The sequence below is a fragment of the Strix uralensis genome, chromosome 3 (genome assembly GCF_047716275.1).
Source record: "Strix uralensis isolate ZFMK-TIS-50842 chromosome 3, bStrUra1, whole genome shotgun sequence".
Classification (NCBI taxonomy): Eukaryota; Metazoa; Chordata; class Aves; order Strigiformes; family Strigidae; genus Strix; species Strix uralensis.
The window spans coordinates 92,944,399-92,960,524 of record NC_133974.1 but is presented as its reverse complement, the minus strand read 5'-3'; the positions used below and the strand labels follow the sequence as shown (position 1 = coordinate 92,960,524).

The 16,126-nt window shown below is 41.8% G+C and overlaps 1 long non-coding RNA gene across 1 annotated transcript; it reads right to left on the bottom strand.

The window, feature by feature from the left end:
- Nucleotides 1-2,191: 2,191 nt before the first annotated feature.
- Nucleotides 2,192-14,358, bottom strand: LOC141941845 (uncharacterized). The gene is made up of 3 exons (XR_012628442.1): nucleotides 14,087-14,358; nucleotides 3,656-3,734; nucleotides 2,192-2,438 (listed from the first exon to the last, which is right to left on the bottom strand). It is a non-coding gene; the product is annotated as an uncharacterized LOC141941845 (long non-coding RNA).
- Nucleotides 14,359-16,126: the final 1,768 nt, after the last annotated feature.

Sequence of the window (16,126 nt, the reverse complement as noted above, 5' to 3'; positions counted from 1 at the left end):
GAGAGAATGCTTTCTTCAGGAAATCATATTTTCCTGTGTTTGATTTCCATGCATAGCTTTGCCTTTTTTTTGTTTTATTAACTGATTTGAAAGAAAAATTGTCTTTTACTTCTGCCTTAAATAAAATAATCCCTCCTCCTCCTGATCAAATGTCACCCACTTTCTTTTTTTTAAATTTTTATTTTTATGGATTAAACTCAAAAATAACTGAACTCCAAAACCTGGCATGCAAATAGTTCTAATATTAGTGTACACACATGTTCAAGCTTGAAAACAAACTCAGTAAGATAAAAATAAAGGTGTTGGCAATTCTGAATATGGCTGTTTGGCATCTGCTAAGACCTTTAGAATGCCCTGATTAAACTTCCCCATATTTTGTGACTTGACACAGATATACCTGTCTGATCTAGGTGCTGCAGAGGCAGCAGGCAATGAAGGAGAGATGCTTCACAGTTTTCACATCAGAACCTTCTGGATGGTGAGAGAAAAGGAAGAAGAAATTGCCTAAACACAGACACACTGGAGAGTGTTTTCTTCCAGGAACTGCAGCTCCCAAATACTTTTGTTGCATTCTGCTACTTTAAGCTTTGCAGTTATTAAGCACTTGACTCTAAGCGGTTCCAGTCCATCAGTTACCCAGTGTATCACAATATACATTGAACTGGTCATACCACATTCCATTCCAGTGAAACGAGAGCATCACTGACTAGCTTTGTGACAATTTAGCTCCTGATTAATCAGAGTGTTTAGGTACATGTTCACTTTCAAGGAAGAAGGATACCACTTGTGTACCCAAGCGGTCTGCTTAGTTGGAGTTTACTTAGTTTGGAGTTTACCTACTCCAAAACCCAAAAGCCATAAACCCAAATGACTGTGCACTGGGGTTCCCAGCATCTTTAAGCTGCCCGAGGGAGACTCGAAATTGAGACATCTCCCAAGATCAAGGTCAGACCTCCCATTAGGTAGGGATGTGCAGGTCTTCCTATTTCTTCCTTTCTCTCTCAGTGGATAAGTCAAACACCTTTAAGGTCTCACAGGGGGTTGCAGGCAGTGGAAGTAACGCTTACTTTCCTTCAATCCCCCCACCTCTTCTTTTGCCCTTCTGCCCAAACCTCTCTGCAGTCCACCCTGCAGTCACCGGTTCTGCCATCCCTGTGCAGTCATATGAGAGGGACAAAAGATGAGGCCGTCTGCAGGGCTGAAAAGGGAAGACAAGGCAGATGGAAACCAAAATCACCCCTTTCTGTAGGCACCCTTCCAGGACAGATGCAAGAGAATCTTGCCCATAGCCTTTGGCAATTATATTACATATTTGATCTTCATGTTGTCAGTAAATTCTTTTAAAATCATGAGAAAGTATCACTATGTAATGAGAAATTGTTGGAGACTTTACACATTGATATGGCAAGTTAGGACTGCCAGAAATATCCACCTCCATGTCACAGCTAGTGACTCCTGTTAGAAAAAGCAGCACCACTGCAGTGTGTTACCGCACACACGGGTGTGTGTGTGTGTCTCTCAGGAGAGTGTCCAGCCTGAGCCCTGCCATACCTATGTGGGCTTAAAGTTAAACATTAATTCACTGAAAAGAAGGGAATGGATAGTTCTGGGTGCCAGTGAGGCATACACACATAAGTAAAATAGATACCAGCAATCTTCAGGGCCCCCGAGATGCAACAGATCATCCACCTGAAGGGTCATTTCTATCATGTGAGAAAGTGCACTTAAATAATCTCTGAATTTTCTGAGCATGAAGCATGGACGGCTTCTCAGAAAACATTACAAATATTGAAAAATTTCAAAATATGTTTAACTCTAAGTTGGATTTGTCATCAAGGAATGAAGTACCGAGAGCCATTGCTAGCAGACCAAAACAAAATACATATTGTTTCATTTGTATGTCTATTTTATACATTAGAATATGGCATTTTCTCAGGCATGACTTAAAACCAGAAGAAATGGATCCATGTCCTCTGTGCCTATGTATGTGTATACATGGGCACACCTACATACAATAACAGCAGTCATAACACATGATTTATTATTAAAAAAAATAAATCCTCCTATGTGAAAGTAATGCTGAAAGTGGCTTTTCCCATTTCTTTAATTAGAACTCAAATGGTTTCCAGTTATGAACACAGCTCTTGAGAAATGAGTGTTTCTACCTATTGCTTACCCAACTTACCTTCCACGTCAGTTAAAATCCGAGGAGTCATTTAGCTTTACGTCTCCTACTGGCACGGGCTGAGTGCAGACATGTAGTCACACACAGTTCTGCAAGCACCACTCTTGTCAAGCTTAAGAACTCAGTCTTCCAAAATGCAGCAATGATAATTCAGTTCAAACAAGACGGTCCAGTAGTTGTAGTTACACCATAATGAGAACTGTCAGTGGAAGCAGCGTATTTTCTGACTAAGAAATTGATGATCACTTCAGGCCTATGCAAAATAATGGGGGAAAAAAAAACCCTAATTAAAAACTTGTTTTGGAATACTACACTAAAGATTTTTTTAAAACTGATTTTTTCCCATTTGCTGCTTGCCAGATGTTAACAGGATCACTGGTGCATTTGCACAGCTGATGGAGATCTCTGAGCGCAAAGTTTACAAAAGACATATAAAATGCATCTCCTATTCTCAAAGACAATTTATTATTTTTAACTACCCCAAGTGAAAGCAATAAAATTTCCTGCTCAGCACTTGAGGAATGAGTATCTGACAAGGAATGCAGCAGAATGGCCCCCAAATAACTTTGCCCTGACCCACCAAACACAGGGATAAAAGAAACGAGATGGTTCTTCACTCCCCTCCTCCTTTTCTGAGAAGTCAGCATTCTCCACTGAAAATAAACCAGTGTCAGTAAGTGACAATTCTGGAATTCTCCCTGGGAGTTAAATCCCAGCTGAGACACTAAATCACTTCATGAGAATGTGTCCTATTGCGAAACATTTGTATCAGGGTTCCATTTCACTGTCCTTGGGTGCATTCTTTTTTTAATAAAATAGACATTTTATTCCACTTGGGGACATCATAAAATTGCCACCAAATAATACTTCATGTGGTAGTTCTGTAATAATCAAAGAGACATGCCGGGTACATTATTCTAAATGTTAGTCCTAATCCTCCAGGCAAATACTAACGGATAGTAGCAATTTGTGTAGTCATTGGAGCATAAAAATGAACTTTTAAAAATATCTAACGCATAAAAAGCAAACAAACAAACACAATAGTTTGCTTGTCAGAGCACAAACAACTTCCCCACAAAACATCTGAGAAAGAATGAAATGGCAAAAGTTTGGACAAATCCAGTCTAATCATTGTGTGCGGGTCTCTGCCTGCACTAGGAAATTTTGTTGCTTTCCTATTTCATCCTGGCATGGATGTCATTGCACTAAAGGAGCAACAAAGGAAGCAGTAATATGCACAAGAGGCGACAGATTTAGCAAACTGAAAAACATTACCTGTTTTCCTGCTACAGGACAGTGGATACCATAGCTATCAGCAGACACGTTAGACCTAAACTAGCAAAAAGTGATTGCAGAGACAAACACCAGATGTGTGACATTGCAGATACACACACAAAACCAAGGTCCCCAAGTAAACAGGCCCATTTCCACTAGGAAAATAATGACGCTATGCTATGTGTGATAACTTACCCTTCAGGAGGCAAAACCTCCGACTTTAGTCCACATGGCTATGATTCAAACTTGTCACCTGAACTTCTCCAAACTTCCACTGAAAATGGAAGAACACATTGTCTTGGAATCACTGGACAATTTCAATATGTCCTTTTCTTTTCTAATTAAGTGGTTGAAAATAAACAAGCAGATTGACCGCTATATGCAACAAGACAATAATTTCCTCATTTTTCACTATAGTTTCCCTCCTTCCCAATTCCAAATGTTACAACTGCACAATTTGATCTTTCCTTTTTGGAAATTAGGAGCTTTCATGCTTAAGGGCAGCCACCTCCTTGCATTCAGACCCTGGACAGCAAGATACGCCAGGTAACATGTCCTGGGAGCCTGCTGCTGAGGTCCAGGCAGTGATTCAGAGCTGCCCCATGGGACCAGCATGCTGGGAGAGCGACCGAGCCTAGCATAACTTGGTCTGGCCTCTTCAGAGCCACATGTCCCATAGCATCCTCCAGCCATTCTGGCTGCCAGAGAGGCTTTTACACATGAACCTTGAGAAACAGGGACAGTAGGACACCAGATGTCCATGCAGTGCTGCACTGATATACGCCTCTTGCCATGGCCTTTCTGGGAGCACCTGGCCAAGGAAGTCAGACACAAGCTCAGTTTTTGCCTCAGGCTGAAGAAACCCAAGTCATGTACAGTAACCCCAGAACAGACCTCTCCTCTATCTCAGTGGTCAAGGCATCCATTTAGGATGAAAGAGTTTTGGTCTTGGTATCTGCACCAGAGATGTTTTGTAGCTTCTTTTTAATAAACAACAGACACATGCATATGACAACATACATAGGCATATATATATTTAACTAATCGAGCTTTGGTCTAGCATTTGCTGAGGGTGGGTACCCTCAGCTTATTGTGGTTAGTTGTACATGGTACCAATGAGGACTATTTAAATTTTGAGAGAGTCATATCCATGTTTGTGCAGGCCTGATCCAACTGGCTGTGTGTTAAATTTGTTCTCCGCTTCCTGATTGCACTGGGTCCCTTCCAAGGGCTGCAGGACCACCCCAAGCATAGCCAGAAAAGTAAGTGTTCCTGAGGCTCCAACTGGAGGTACAGAATAGAAATCCAGGCACCTCAAGAAGGGAGGGAACTTGATGACTATAGAACTGGGAGGCAATGAAGTGAGGACTTTTTGACTTTGTATTTTGGTATTCCAGCTTGAGCACCTATGTCCTTTGTGGGGCTGAGCCTGAAGCTCCAAGTTCTCAGTAGTATCTTGCAGGTGTTAACAGATAGGAATGCTGCTTCTTCAAATCGGACCATCTATCTTTATTGCTACAAATATGTTATCTGAATTATGCTGTAAGAATATTTTCTCAAATTGTTTTCAAGGAACAAATAATAGGAAGCACTACATCTATGAAAAAATCCAAACAAACATAGCAATTGTTTTGTAAAGGCCAACTGTTTTTCATAAGAATATTTAAGACAAAGGAAAAGGAACACATGGAATCCTTGATGGAAGGATGAGGTGAGGGTAAAGGATGCGTATAATCTGAATATTCTGTCTTTTGAAAACTGCCACTTCTCCTATTTATAATATGATTCAATTCATGAAATGAACTTGCCTGAACACAGAAGACATCAGAATTCAGTGACCACTGTTTATTAGTCAACATTTATATTCAGAGAAGCTTAGCAACATCTCTGAGTGTTTGGTGGAAATGTGTGAAACTATGCTTTTAGGGGACAGAATCTGCTTTTTTAGCTGATCTTGAAAGTACCTTACATTCCTCTTTATAGTATAAACAGTACAATTAAAATGGTAAAGAACTAGAGACCAATCAATTGCAGGCTTCACAAAGAAAATATTATTAAATTCTGTGTGCCCAAACCCTTTAACTGCAGTATTTGAAGACCATTGACTTCCTCTGCTATAGTTATCCTAAGCTTTCAAAATTAAAATGTCACTGTAACAATTTCTTGAATAGATTTCTGTCTTTTCCCTCTCTCTATATGGAGAATTTCCATTAAGGTATGTTGCTCACTTAAGCCTCTGTATTTATCGTAGCATGGTTTGGGTTCGAAAGGACCTTAAAGTTCATCTAGTTCCAACCCCCCTGCCATGGGCAGGGACACCTTCCACTAGACCAGGTTGCTCAAAGCCCTGTCCAACCTGGCCTTGAACACTTCCAGGGAGAGGGCAGCAACCTCTCTGGGCAACCTGTTCCAGTGTCTCACCACCCTCACAGTAAAGATTTTCTTCCTTATATCTAATCTGAATCTACCCTCTCTCACTTTAAAACTGTTACCCCTCATCCTATCTCTACACTCCCTGACCAAGAGTCCTTCCCCATCTTTCCTGTAGCCCCCTTTAGGTACTTGGAAGGCCGCTACAAGGTCTCCCCAGAGCCTTCTCTTCTCTGGGCTGAACAACCCCAACTCTCTCAGCCTGTCCTTATAAGGGAGGTGCTCCAGCCCCCTGATCATCTTTGTGCCCTCCTCTGGATCCACTCAAGCAGGTCCACGTCCTTCTTATACTGGCGGCCCGCAGAGCTGGACACAGGACTCCAGGTGGGGTATCACAAGAGTGGAGTAGAGGGGGGAGAATCACCTCCCTCGACCTGCTGGCCACACTTCTCTTGATGCAGCCCAGGATGCTGTTTGCCTTCTGGGCTGCGAGTGCACATTGCTGGGTCATAGTCAGTTTTTCATCCACTAATATCCCCAGTCCTTCTCCGCAGGGCTGCTCTCTATCCACTTATCACCCAGCCTGTGTTTGTGCTTGAGATTGCCTCGACCCACGTGCAGGACCTTGCATTTGGCCTTGTTGAACTTCATGAGGTTGGCATGGGCCCACCTCTCAAGCCTGTCCCTCTGGATGGCATCCCTTCCCTCCAGCGTGTTGACTGCACCACACAGCTTGGTGTCATCAGCAAACTTGCTGAGCGTGCACTCAATCCCACTGCCCATGTGTCCAACAAAGATGTTAAACAGTGTCAGTCCCAACACCGACTCCTGAGGAACGTCACTCATCCCTGCTCTCCACCTGGACATGGAGCTGTTGATTGCAACTGAGTGTGACCATCCAGCCAATTCCTCACCCATCGAGTGGTCCATCTGTCAAATACACGTCTCTCCCATTTAGAGACAAGGATGTCATGCAGGACAGTGTGCAAAGCATTTGACAAGTCCAGGTAGATGACATCAGTTGCTCTTCCCTTCTCCACCAACACTGTAACCCCGTCGTACAAAGCCACCAAATTTGTCAGGCACGATTTGCCCCTAGTGAAGCCATGTTGGCTGTCACCAATCACCTCCCTATTTTCCATGCACTCTAGTATAATTTCCAGGAGGATCTGCCCCATGATCTTGCCAGGCACAGAGCTGAGACTGACTGGCCTGGCGTTCCCCAGGTCTTCCTCTTTTCCCTTTTTAAAAATGGAGGTTACGTTTCCCCTTTTCCAGTCAGCGAGAACTTCACCAGACTGCCACGACTTCTCAAATATGATGGACAGTGGCTTAGCCACTTCATCTGCCAGTTCCCTCAGGATCCACAGGTGCATCTCATCAGGTCCCATGGACTTGTGCACCTTCAGGTTCCTTAGATGGTTTCGAACCTGATCTTCTACAGCAGGCAGTTCTTCATTCCTCCAGCCCCCACCTTTGCCTTCTACAGCTTGGGCGGTGTGGCTGGAGTACTTGCTGCTGAAAACTGAGGCAAAAAAGCTACTGAGTCCCTCAGCCTTCTCCATATCCCAGGTAACCAGGTCAATTTATACTGATTCTGTACACTAGAAAGGAGACAAAGTATTGGCAGGCATAGAAGAGACAGAATCAAGTTAGCTACCTTTATGACTTTGGTAAAAATGACAGACTGTGCTTCTGGTGATAGAAGTGACCAGACCAATATTTGGTGTCCATCAGGCAACATACTCTCAGCTCTGGAAAGACAACGAGACAAACAGCTGAACCAGTGTTTTCTCCTTCTTAGATGTAGCTCTGCCATCTTATGTGTCAGTGTGGTGGCTATGTTAAATCACAGTCTCTCACAGGATATTACCACTAAGGAGAGGCACATGGGAAACTAGTAATTGGTACTAAAACTGCCTGGTCTTTCACCTCTTGCTGGTAACTCAACAGATTTCCCATTTCTGCACTTGATGGGATACTCTAACTTTGGGAAAAATGTTGACGCACTCAGAGCTGTGACACACATTTCAGCGTTAACCTCATTTTGCTGAGCAGACATCCCTGCCTCATGCAGGCACTGGTGTTCACATTATAAAAACAGATGCTTTAATGCTGTGCATAATGACATAACAAGATCCCATGGTTAGAAGATGAATTTAGATAAGTTCAAATGGTAAAGTACACAGATTTCTACTGTGAGGAAATTAAGCAGTTAAACAGCTTATGAAAGGATGTAGTAAATTCTTCATGACTTCAAGTCTGTGTCAATATTGAATTTTTTCACACCTGGCTCAAATGTTCTGGGCACAAACCAAGAACTGCAGGGTGAAATTCTATGGTTTGTCCTATAAGGAAAGCTGAAAGAGATGAATACTAATAACTCCTCCTGGCTTTAAAACCTACCAGTTCTTTGACCTCTGATCAGAGTGCCACTAAGACACTTGGAAGAAGTCTGAAAACAGTTTTCAGATTTTTTAAATTTTATAATTTTGGAAGCATGCTCCTATTCTTTAGTGTTTGCTCCACTTCTTATTTTCCTAGGAAAAAAAAATAATCAAAAAGCAAACCAAAACCTTCCCCAAAAGATCTGCTTAAACTACTAAATACTTTTGCCTACTTCAGATGCAATCCTGGTTTTATGCCTTCATTGTGAGATAGTAAAAAGAAACTTTTAATTGTTTAACTTTGATTTTTATCCTGAAAGACAAATCAAGTATCTTTTTCCAAAGATAATCAGGGGCCTTATTTCAGCAATCAACACATATTTCAAGTAGAAAATGTGCTAAACATCTCTGCATCACTTACTGTGTTAAGGATTTACCCAGTGTTTGAAGAAGTAGAATCCTAAAGTTAAACTCCAAAATCCACATTTAGTTAATTTTACAAATAGTGAATACCCTCTGACATGGTTGACCGACATTAGACCTATTCTGTTATATAATGTTGAAAGTAGATAAACCATTCAAACTCATTTCCCCTTTGACTTCCTACAATCTAAATAAGTTAATGCATATCTTTTTCATCACCTGTCTTTCATATGGGGGAGAACAGAAGATAAAGATCTGTCCTACTAAGGAATCTGCAGACAATTGACTTTCCAGCGAACCCCTATAATGTATAATTCATTTTCCAAATGAGATCCTGCCAAACCTGGAGAGTTTGTTGCAAACATATCCTGATGTGATTCAGTATTTTATTCAACAAACTGATACCACTATTATTCTTGGCCTAGTTTCCTAAGATATTGAAAATGTATAATCATAATATGTATCTTCCCTTAATAACTTCTGAGCACATGGCCAATTTCAGTCGCATTTTAAGAGGAACAGGGATGTGAAATATATTCAGTTTCTATGAGGTTGTTTTAAAATGAACTGAGGATAAGCTTCTATTACTGCTCCACAGAAAAATGACAACAGTATTAGACATCATCGAATGCAAAACATTATGGGTATCCAGAGCTATCCATAGCTCTGGGAACAGGTTTGATTAGCATTTGCACTGTGGATGAGACAAGATCTACCCAGAAGACAGAAAACTAGATATTAGACCTCAGTAGATTTACTGCTCACAAAACCATTTTCTATACAGTGATTGACAGATATTTTAATATTTTGTTTTTTAAAGACAAAAGTGTTTGTGTAGTCCCAAGTTGCTGCACACCAAGCAGCTGCCTGCAGGTGCCAGGCTGCAGGCTGATTCCACGCAAAAGACTGCCTCTGCCTCCCAAAAACCACTGCTGCAGTTCCCCACTGCTGAAGGGAAACACCTGGAGTCCTACTTAGCCAGGCACTTCAACCCAGGAGCCATCATCTCTATACCATGTCCTGCGAGCAGGTCCACAACTAGTCTCCAGCCCTCCCTCCTAAGAAAGGCTGGACAGCTAATCACACAAGCCATAAAATCTCATGCAGTAATTTAATCCAATAATATTTGCATTATTTAATTACAACATCATGGCTTTCATTTGCTGTTGGAATTCTGTGTTTCTACCTTCTTTTTTGCAAGTGAAGTTCTCATCTGCAAGCTAAACAATATAGAATTATGCTGTATCTATAAGGAGAAGAAAGCCACTAAAAAAAACACTGAATTGAAAAATGACCCAGCCTCTATGTCAAGATTTTTCCTGGAACTGATAAATACTAGATAGACTGTAAGAAAAATTGAAAATAAACTCTAAAATATGGCTCTAATAAGCTAACCAATTTGGACAGTCCTATGGAAACTCAGAAAATCAAGTTCAAGCCACAGAGATTTAAAATACAAAGGCAGAAAGATCAGATTCTTAGATTCCATAAACACATAGGACAAAATATTTATTTTCACTGAAAGATCTCCCAATATATTTTTTTTTAAAAAATGTTTACTTACATAATACACATTTGTATGTGTAAAGTACAATGTACTCTTTATACCCTTACATCATCCATCCCATCTCTCTGATGAAAACCAATTGTACTATATGCCTTAAATATTTTGTCACTGGAAGTTCAGCTAGAAAAACAAACGCTAACAATTTTATTGTTCAGTTCCTGAAAGAATCCTGGTTTTCATTAAAGCAAAGACTAGTTATAAAAGCTGCTTTTCAAGGGCCGTGTATGGTACCACAGACTGACATTAGGTACCTAAATGGAGACCACGGTGACAGTAAATCATGGCATATTTACATCATCAATCACTAGTTATTTGCAACCAATTGCTATGTAATTAAAGCCTCTGATAGCATCTACAGCACGGATATAAGTGTTATAAAATTGATCATTCAATCACTTTCCCTGTGATTTTAGTTAGTTACGATGACATAGGAGTGGCTCTCTCTGGCATTGCGAAGCACCGTGTATAGCCAAGCTACAGCTTTTTGTGGTTCTGAGCAGGACTGGGGCTTATTGCTAAGAAGCTGTAACAATAATCTTCTCTAATAAATAAATATGTGATAGTTTGGCTGTGAAGATTTTTTTTTTTTTAAACATATAAAGAGCCTGGCCCTACGACAAACCATTTTGTTACTTCAGGAGTTTTGCCATTCACTTAACTGGACACAGAGCCACGACGTGACAAATCATTCAAGGTGCAATAGCTGTGTGTGTCCCTATGCTGGGTAAAACTGTGCGCTACTGTTTCTCTAGCCTTCCCTCGCATGTGCTGTCTGAACTAAATTCTTTGCTCTACACAGCATCACTTTCTTTTACTTTCTCTTTGTAGGGAGACAATCCTGACAAGATAACACAGATCTCTTGCAACGCAGAGTATTAATCGTATTGAATCACTTCCTCAAGTGTCTTTACCTTATTTTTGGAAAGCACAACCTATCAAGAGTAGCATTAGTCAGGGTTGAGAACCCCAACATTTCCTCTGTCTGCTGTCAGAAAATTCTCTTTAAAATTTTCATGCTTATTCTCATCTGAAAGGTAGACTTTATTGAAAGGTTTGAAAGTAAATATATCCAGCTGTTCCTTAAATTATGCAAGGTTGGAAAAAAATGCACTTTTCCTACTGTATGGAGAAGAAAAGAACACCTTGTCTTTCTCTGCACAGCTAGGAATGCCTGCTCCATTAGATTTGGCATGTATGTTATTCTTATTCTGCAACATATACATGATCGTGCTGGGTGATAAAAAAAACCCACCATCAGTAAGAGAAAAAAAATCACTTCTGATTGTATTCACTCTCCCCAAACCCACATCCAAGTGTAATGAAACTCCCCCCCTTTTCAAATTAAATTCTTAGTTTCTTCCACTCTCTGGGTCAGTTTCATACAGCTGGTTTTAACACAAGAAGGCAACCAGGCCAGACTTTACTGATTTCAGTTGGTTCTTGTCCTACTGGGTGGTAAGAGCGACTAGGAAATGCTTAGTGACTTTAACTTCTGTTGACCTCCAGACAGCTGAGAGCTCTCAGCATCTCAAAAAACTGAGCCCCTGCATTCACAGCTTCAGACGTGATCACAGTATAACTATGAGGTGCTTTTAAAGTAGTTTTCAGGACTGCTTGTTCCCTTCTTCTGCCAGGGACATCCGTGAAGTAAAGCATTGACTTTCCATTAAATAAAAAAAGGCAAAAAAGCAGGGCTTAAGCTTTGTATCAGAACGGGGTTGTGCCACTCCATCCTTCTGAACTCATGGGGCACCTGTGCTATTACCTGAAAGTGAATTAAAACCGGCCAACCTAGAAGATTTTATGTCCCTAAAATACTAGAAAAAAGCCCAGTATACCAATGGAGGTGGGCCCCAGCCATGCAGCACAAAACGTGCTGTAGGTCTGACCCTGTAGGATCTGTGTCTGCCTCAAAAAAAAAAAAGTGGGCATGCGAAAAGACAGGGATTGTACCCTGCAACCCTGTGTGCCTCCCTGCACGTGCAGACAGCAGAGCAGGGTACTTCAGCTAGGAAGGGCAAAGCAGAGCCAGGGAAAGGGTGTGGTGGGGACCAGGCATGCTCAATACTTCTTTATTTCTACAGCTGTATAGGAAATTTTAGCTGTTGGCAGTCTGCCTTGGCAAGCCACACCTTGTCACCCTTTCTGAGCAGAGAGGAAAGAAAGAAGTAGGGGAGCTAAATAAGAGCCCTCTGTGGATTCAGCCACCGGTCCACCTGGAGCCAGGGGTGTACCGAAACGTGGTGTTTGAGTACCTGCTTTGCTTTGGCTACAGGCTAGAGATTTCTGTTTTACCTTTAAATTGAGGAATAGTTGTTGGCCTAAGTGCTGGAATAGCAACCACTGGTAGGACTGTGAAACATATAGAAAGGCTAGATGCTTTCCCCTTCTCAGCATGGGAAAGAGCTCAGCCGAAGTACTCTGCCCCATTTGGACTCTGCACTTCACGGACAGAGCCAAATGAAGATAGCCCTGAGGAGAGCAATGGAAACTAATGTGAGGTCCAGAAAACCTGACGTAGAAGGAAAGACTGAATATATTGGAGTTGTTTAGAGAAAAAGATTGAGGAGACTTGATAACAATCTTCAGTGTGTAAGGCTGCAAAAAGAAAGGGAAAGGAACAAACTTTTTTCCAGGTCCAGTGTGGACAGGATAAGAAGACTTGATCTGCAGTATGAGAAATTTGGGGAAAAGAGTCCTCTAACAAAGAAGAAAATAAAACACTGGCTAGTTTGTCTGGAGAGATCATTCTGGGTGGTATTTAAGAACAGATCAGACAAATCTCTATGACAAGTGATGTTGGTTTAACTGATCCTTCCTTGGGACAGGGGGTGGACTTCCTAACCTTTCTGAGATCATAGTTTGAGAAAACTCTAAATGAGATCAACTGTGTGTCACGGTCACACTACAGACCCCAAGACATCACATGTGAACGAAAGTCAGCGTATTGGGTTTGTGTGGCAACATTTTGGTAGTCGAGAGGGCTACAGGGGTGGCTTCTGTGAGAAGCTGCTAGACCCCGCGCTGGAGCAGGGGAAGAGTGTGAGGAGTCCTCCCCCTGAGGAGGAAGGAGCAGCAGAAACAATGGGTGATGAACTGACCACAACACCCATTCCCTGTATCCCTGCACCAGTGGAGGGGGAAGGAGGTAGAGAAACTGGGAGTAAAATTAAGCCTGGGAAGAAGGGAGGAGCGGGGGGAAGGTATTTTAAGATTTGGTTTTATTTCTCATTACCCTACTCTGATCTGATTGGTAATAAATTAAACTGATTTCCTCAAGTTAAGTCTGTTTTGCCAATGATGGTAATTAGTGAGTGATCCCTCCCTGTCTTTATCTCGACCCACAAGTCTTTCATTATATTTTCTCTCCCCTGTACAGCTGAGGAGGAGGAGTGATAGAGCGGCTTTGGTGGGCACCTGGCATCCAGCCTGGGTCAACCCACCACAGTCAGCAAGGACTGTGCCATACTGACAGGCCAAATGGATTCCTTGGCACTTCAGAGGAGGATCTTGGGTACTTATTTCAGGCCATATTGTGTGTGAAACACTATCTACTGACACTCACTCCCCCAGTCATTTCTGCTTACTGGGGAGCTGATTCAGAGAATACAGTCTTCCAGTCACTGATAGGGCCTCACTTGGCCTCCTTTCACAAGAGGGAGGAAGGGGTCTGGGAAAAGAAGTCATATCCTCACACCAGTTGTTAGAAATCACAGCTTTTTTTTTTAGGTCAACAAAATTCTCTTATATCTGCTTCCAAATTTGGATTAACAAGGAACTGGAGTATCTCTACAGTAAGCAGAACCCTGGGGTGGGAAAGAGCCTGCTTCTTAGACAAGTTAAAAAAGAAGACTAAAGAGAGTGCCACATCCCACATACCTCCTGTATGGTGCAAAGGGGCCAAGAACTTTCTGGCCACACCCAACTCAGGTGAATCCTCTCCTGCAACCAGCCCAAAGACAGCAGGAATCCCTCCAGGAAGGGTCACCATCCTTTTCTTCCTGCTGGCCAGGCAATGTCCTCGCCCTCATTCAGCTCTGCAGGAAGCACATTCTGGTGAGTGCTGCAGTTTAAGGAATGCAGGCATGTTAATTATTAGAGCTTCAAAAGATACAAGTTCCAGTGGGCTGGATTCCAGAGCTCTGAATGAAATGAAAACCTCATCTTGATCTCCCTTGGCCCACAGTGCGGGTTGTTAGTGAAAAAATAAAAAAAAATAAAAATTGAGTACACACAGAAGATGGTTTACCCATACAAAATAATAGTGCACAGCTTTAGGAATATGGGATAATTTTAAAGCAAAAGCTGTTGTTGAGCAGTGTTCCTTACACAGGCTTACTCTTCACTGCTGTTAAGAAAATTCAACAGGAAGATTTCAGTGTAATGTTTACACTGCTCTCCTTTAAAACAGATGTAAGCACATCTCCCCCTTCTTTACTGTTTGTTTGGAGTTTACATCTCAGCTCCTGCACTGTGACCATGCTATGTAATGGGTGCCACTGAGATTCTGAAAGCTGTAAGCAAAAAAGAATTGTTTCAAAATATTTCAGAACTGAGTTCCTCTATCTGTAGTCCCTCCTTTCCCCACCATAGTTTCTTGTTGTTTCTCCCCTTCTGCAGGAAAGTATATAAAGCTATTACTCTGCTGCTTGCCTCCCTCTCTGTCTGAGAAAGCCTGTGAGAGAAGCAAGAAAAACATCAGATATGTTCATCCTCTGTCTGTTGAAAACCTGTGTTTCTAGGCACTGGAGGTAAGAAGAGTAGCACAAGTATTTCTTCACCTCTAGCTACTCAGGCAAGACAGCACAATCCAGGACAGAAGTTCAAAATTTGGTTCCTACTGTGACACACATGGACAAAATAACCTTGTTTAGGTTATGACTAAGCATCAGATGGCTCATCGAGTAAAATGTTAGATCAGATGGTATCTAAAGAAATATGAGGTGTCTGCACAGAAGGAAAGGAAGGATAATTCTCTCATGACAGCTTGAGAGTCCAGCCACCATAACAGTTGAATACTGTAGAAAATAGCAGAATCTCATTCTGTACCCAAACAAGTGTTTTTCTATTGAGTGAGAGAGGAAATCATGTGAAGATTGACTCAGTCATGGAGGCATGTCTCCTCACTAGTCCAGGCAGAGACACAAGCTTCTCCTTGCTAGCCCACTGGTGCCAAGCTGTCTGAATGTCAGAAGGTGCAAATCTCCAGCTCTTTCTACTCTTTAAGACACTCTGTTTTGTGAACCACAGAGGTTAAATAACTGCTATTTCTAAAGGTTAAATCTCTACTACTCACTGCTAGCATGTGACATGTCTCCTCCTCTCGTGATGGCTGCAGCATGTGTCTGAATGGATTTGGCACAACTTAAAAGCCAGAGCTCCTAACTGTAGTTCCATTTCTCACTTGCTGGATGGTCTGGGGCAAGTCACTTCAATCCTCTGTGCCTCAGGTTCCCCACATGTGAAATGGAGCTAATGATACCTCTCTAAAGCCTCTGAAATGGATGACTGAAATGTTCTAGATACTATTATTAGTTTATTTCCCCAGCAGTTCTTCAAATTGCATGCGACCCTCTCAAAAAAATACAGGCCATTTAGAAAAAGTCAGGAAATTTCCAGCAGTTCAGACTCTAAGCAGAAGGTCCAAACCTAAGAATTTGTCTAGTGAGAATCCAAAGCTTCTCATTTAATTAAAATATAGACAGCTAACTCAGCCTCCACTTCTTGCCTCACTGATGATGACTAATTCACAAGAGTTCCCCAGCACCCAAACAAAGCAGGGTTTGCTGTGAGCGGCCAAAAGAAAAGTTAGAGGGAGGTCTCTCTGGGATCTATGAAAAACATGGATATTATGCTCTCAACACGTTCCAAAAACATCAAGGATGAAAAAGTGCATTTCAATATAGCCAAGAGTTCAAG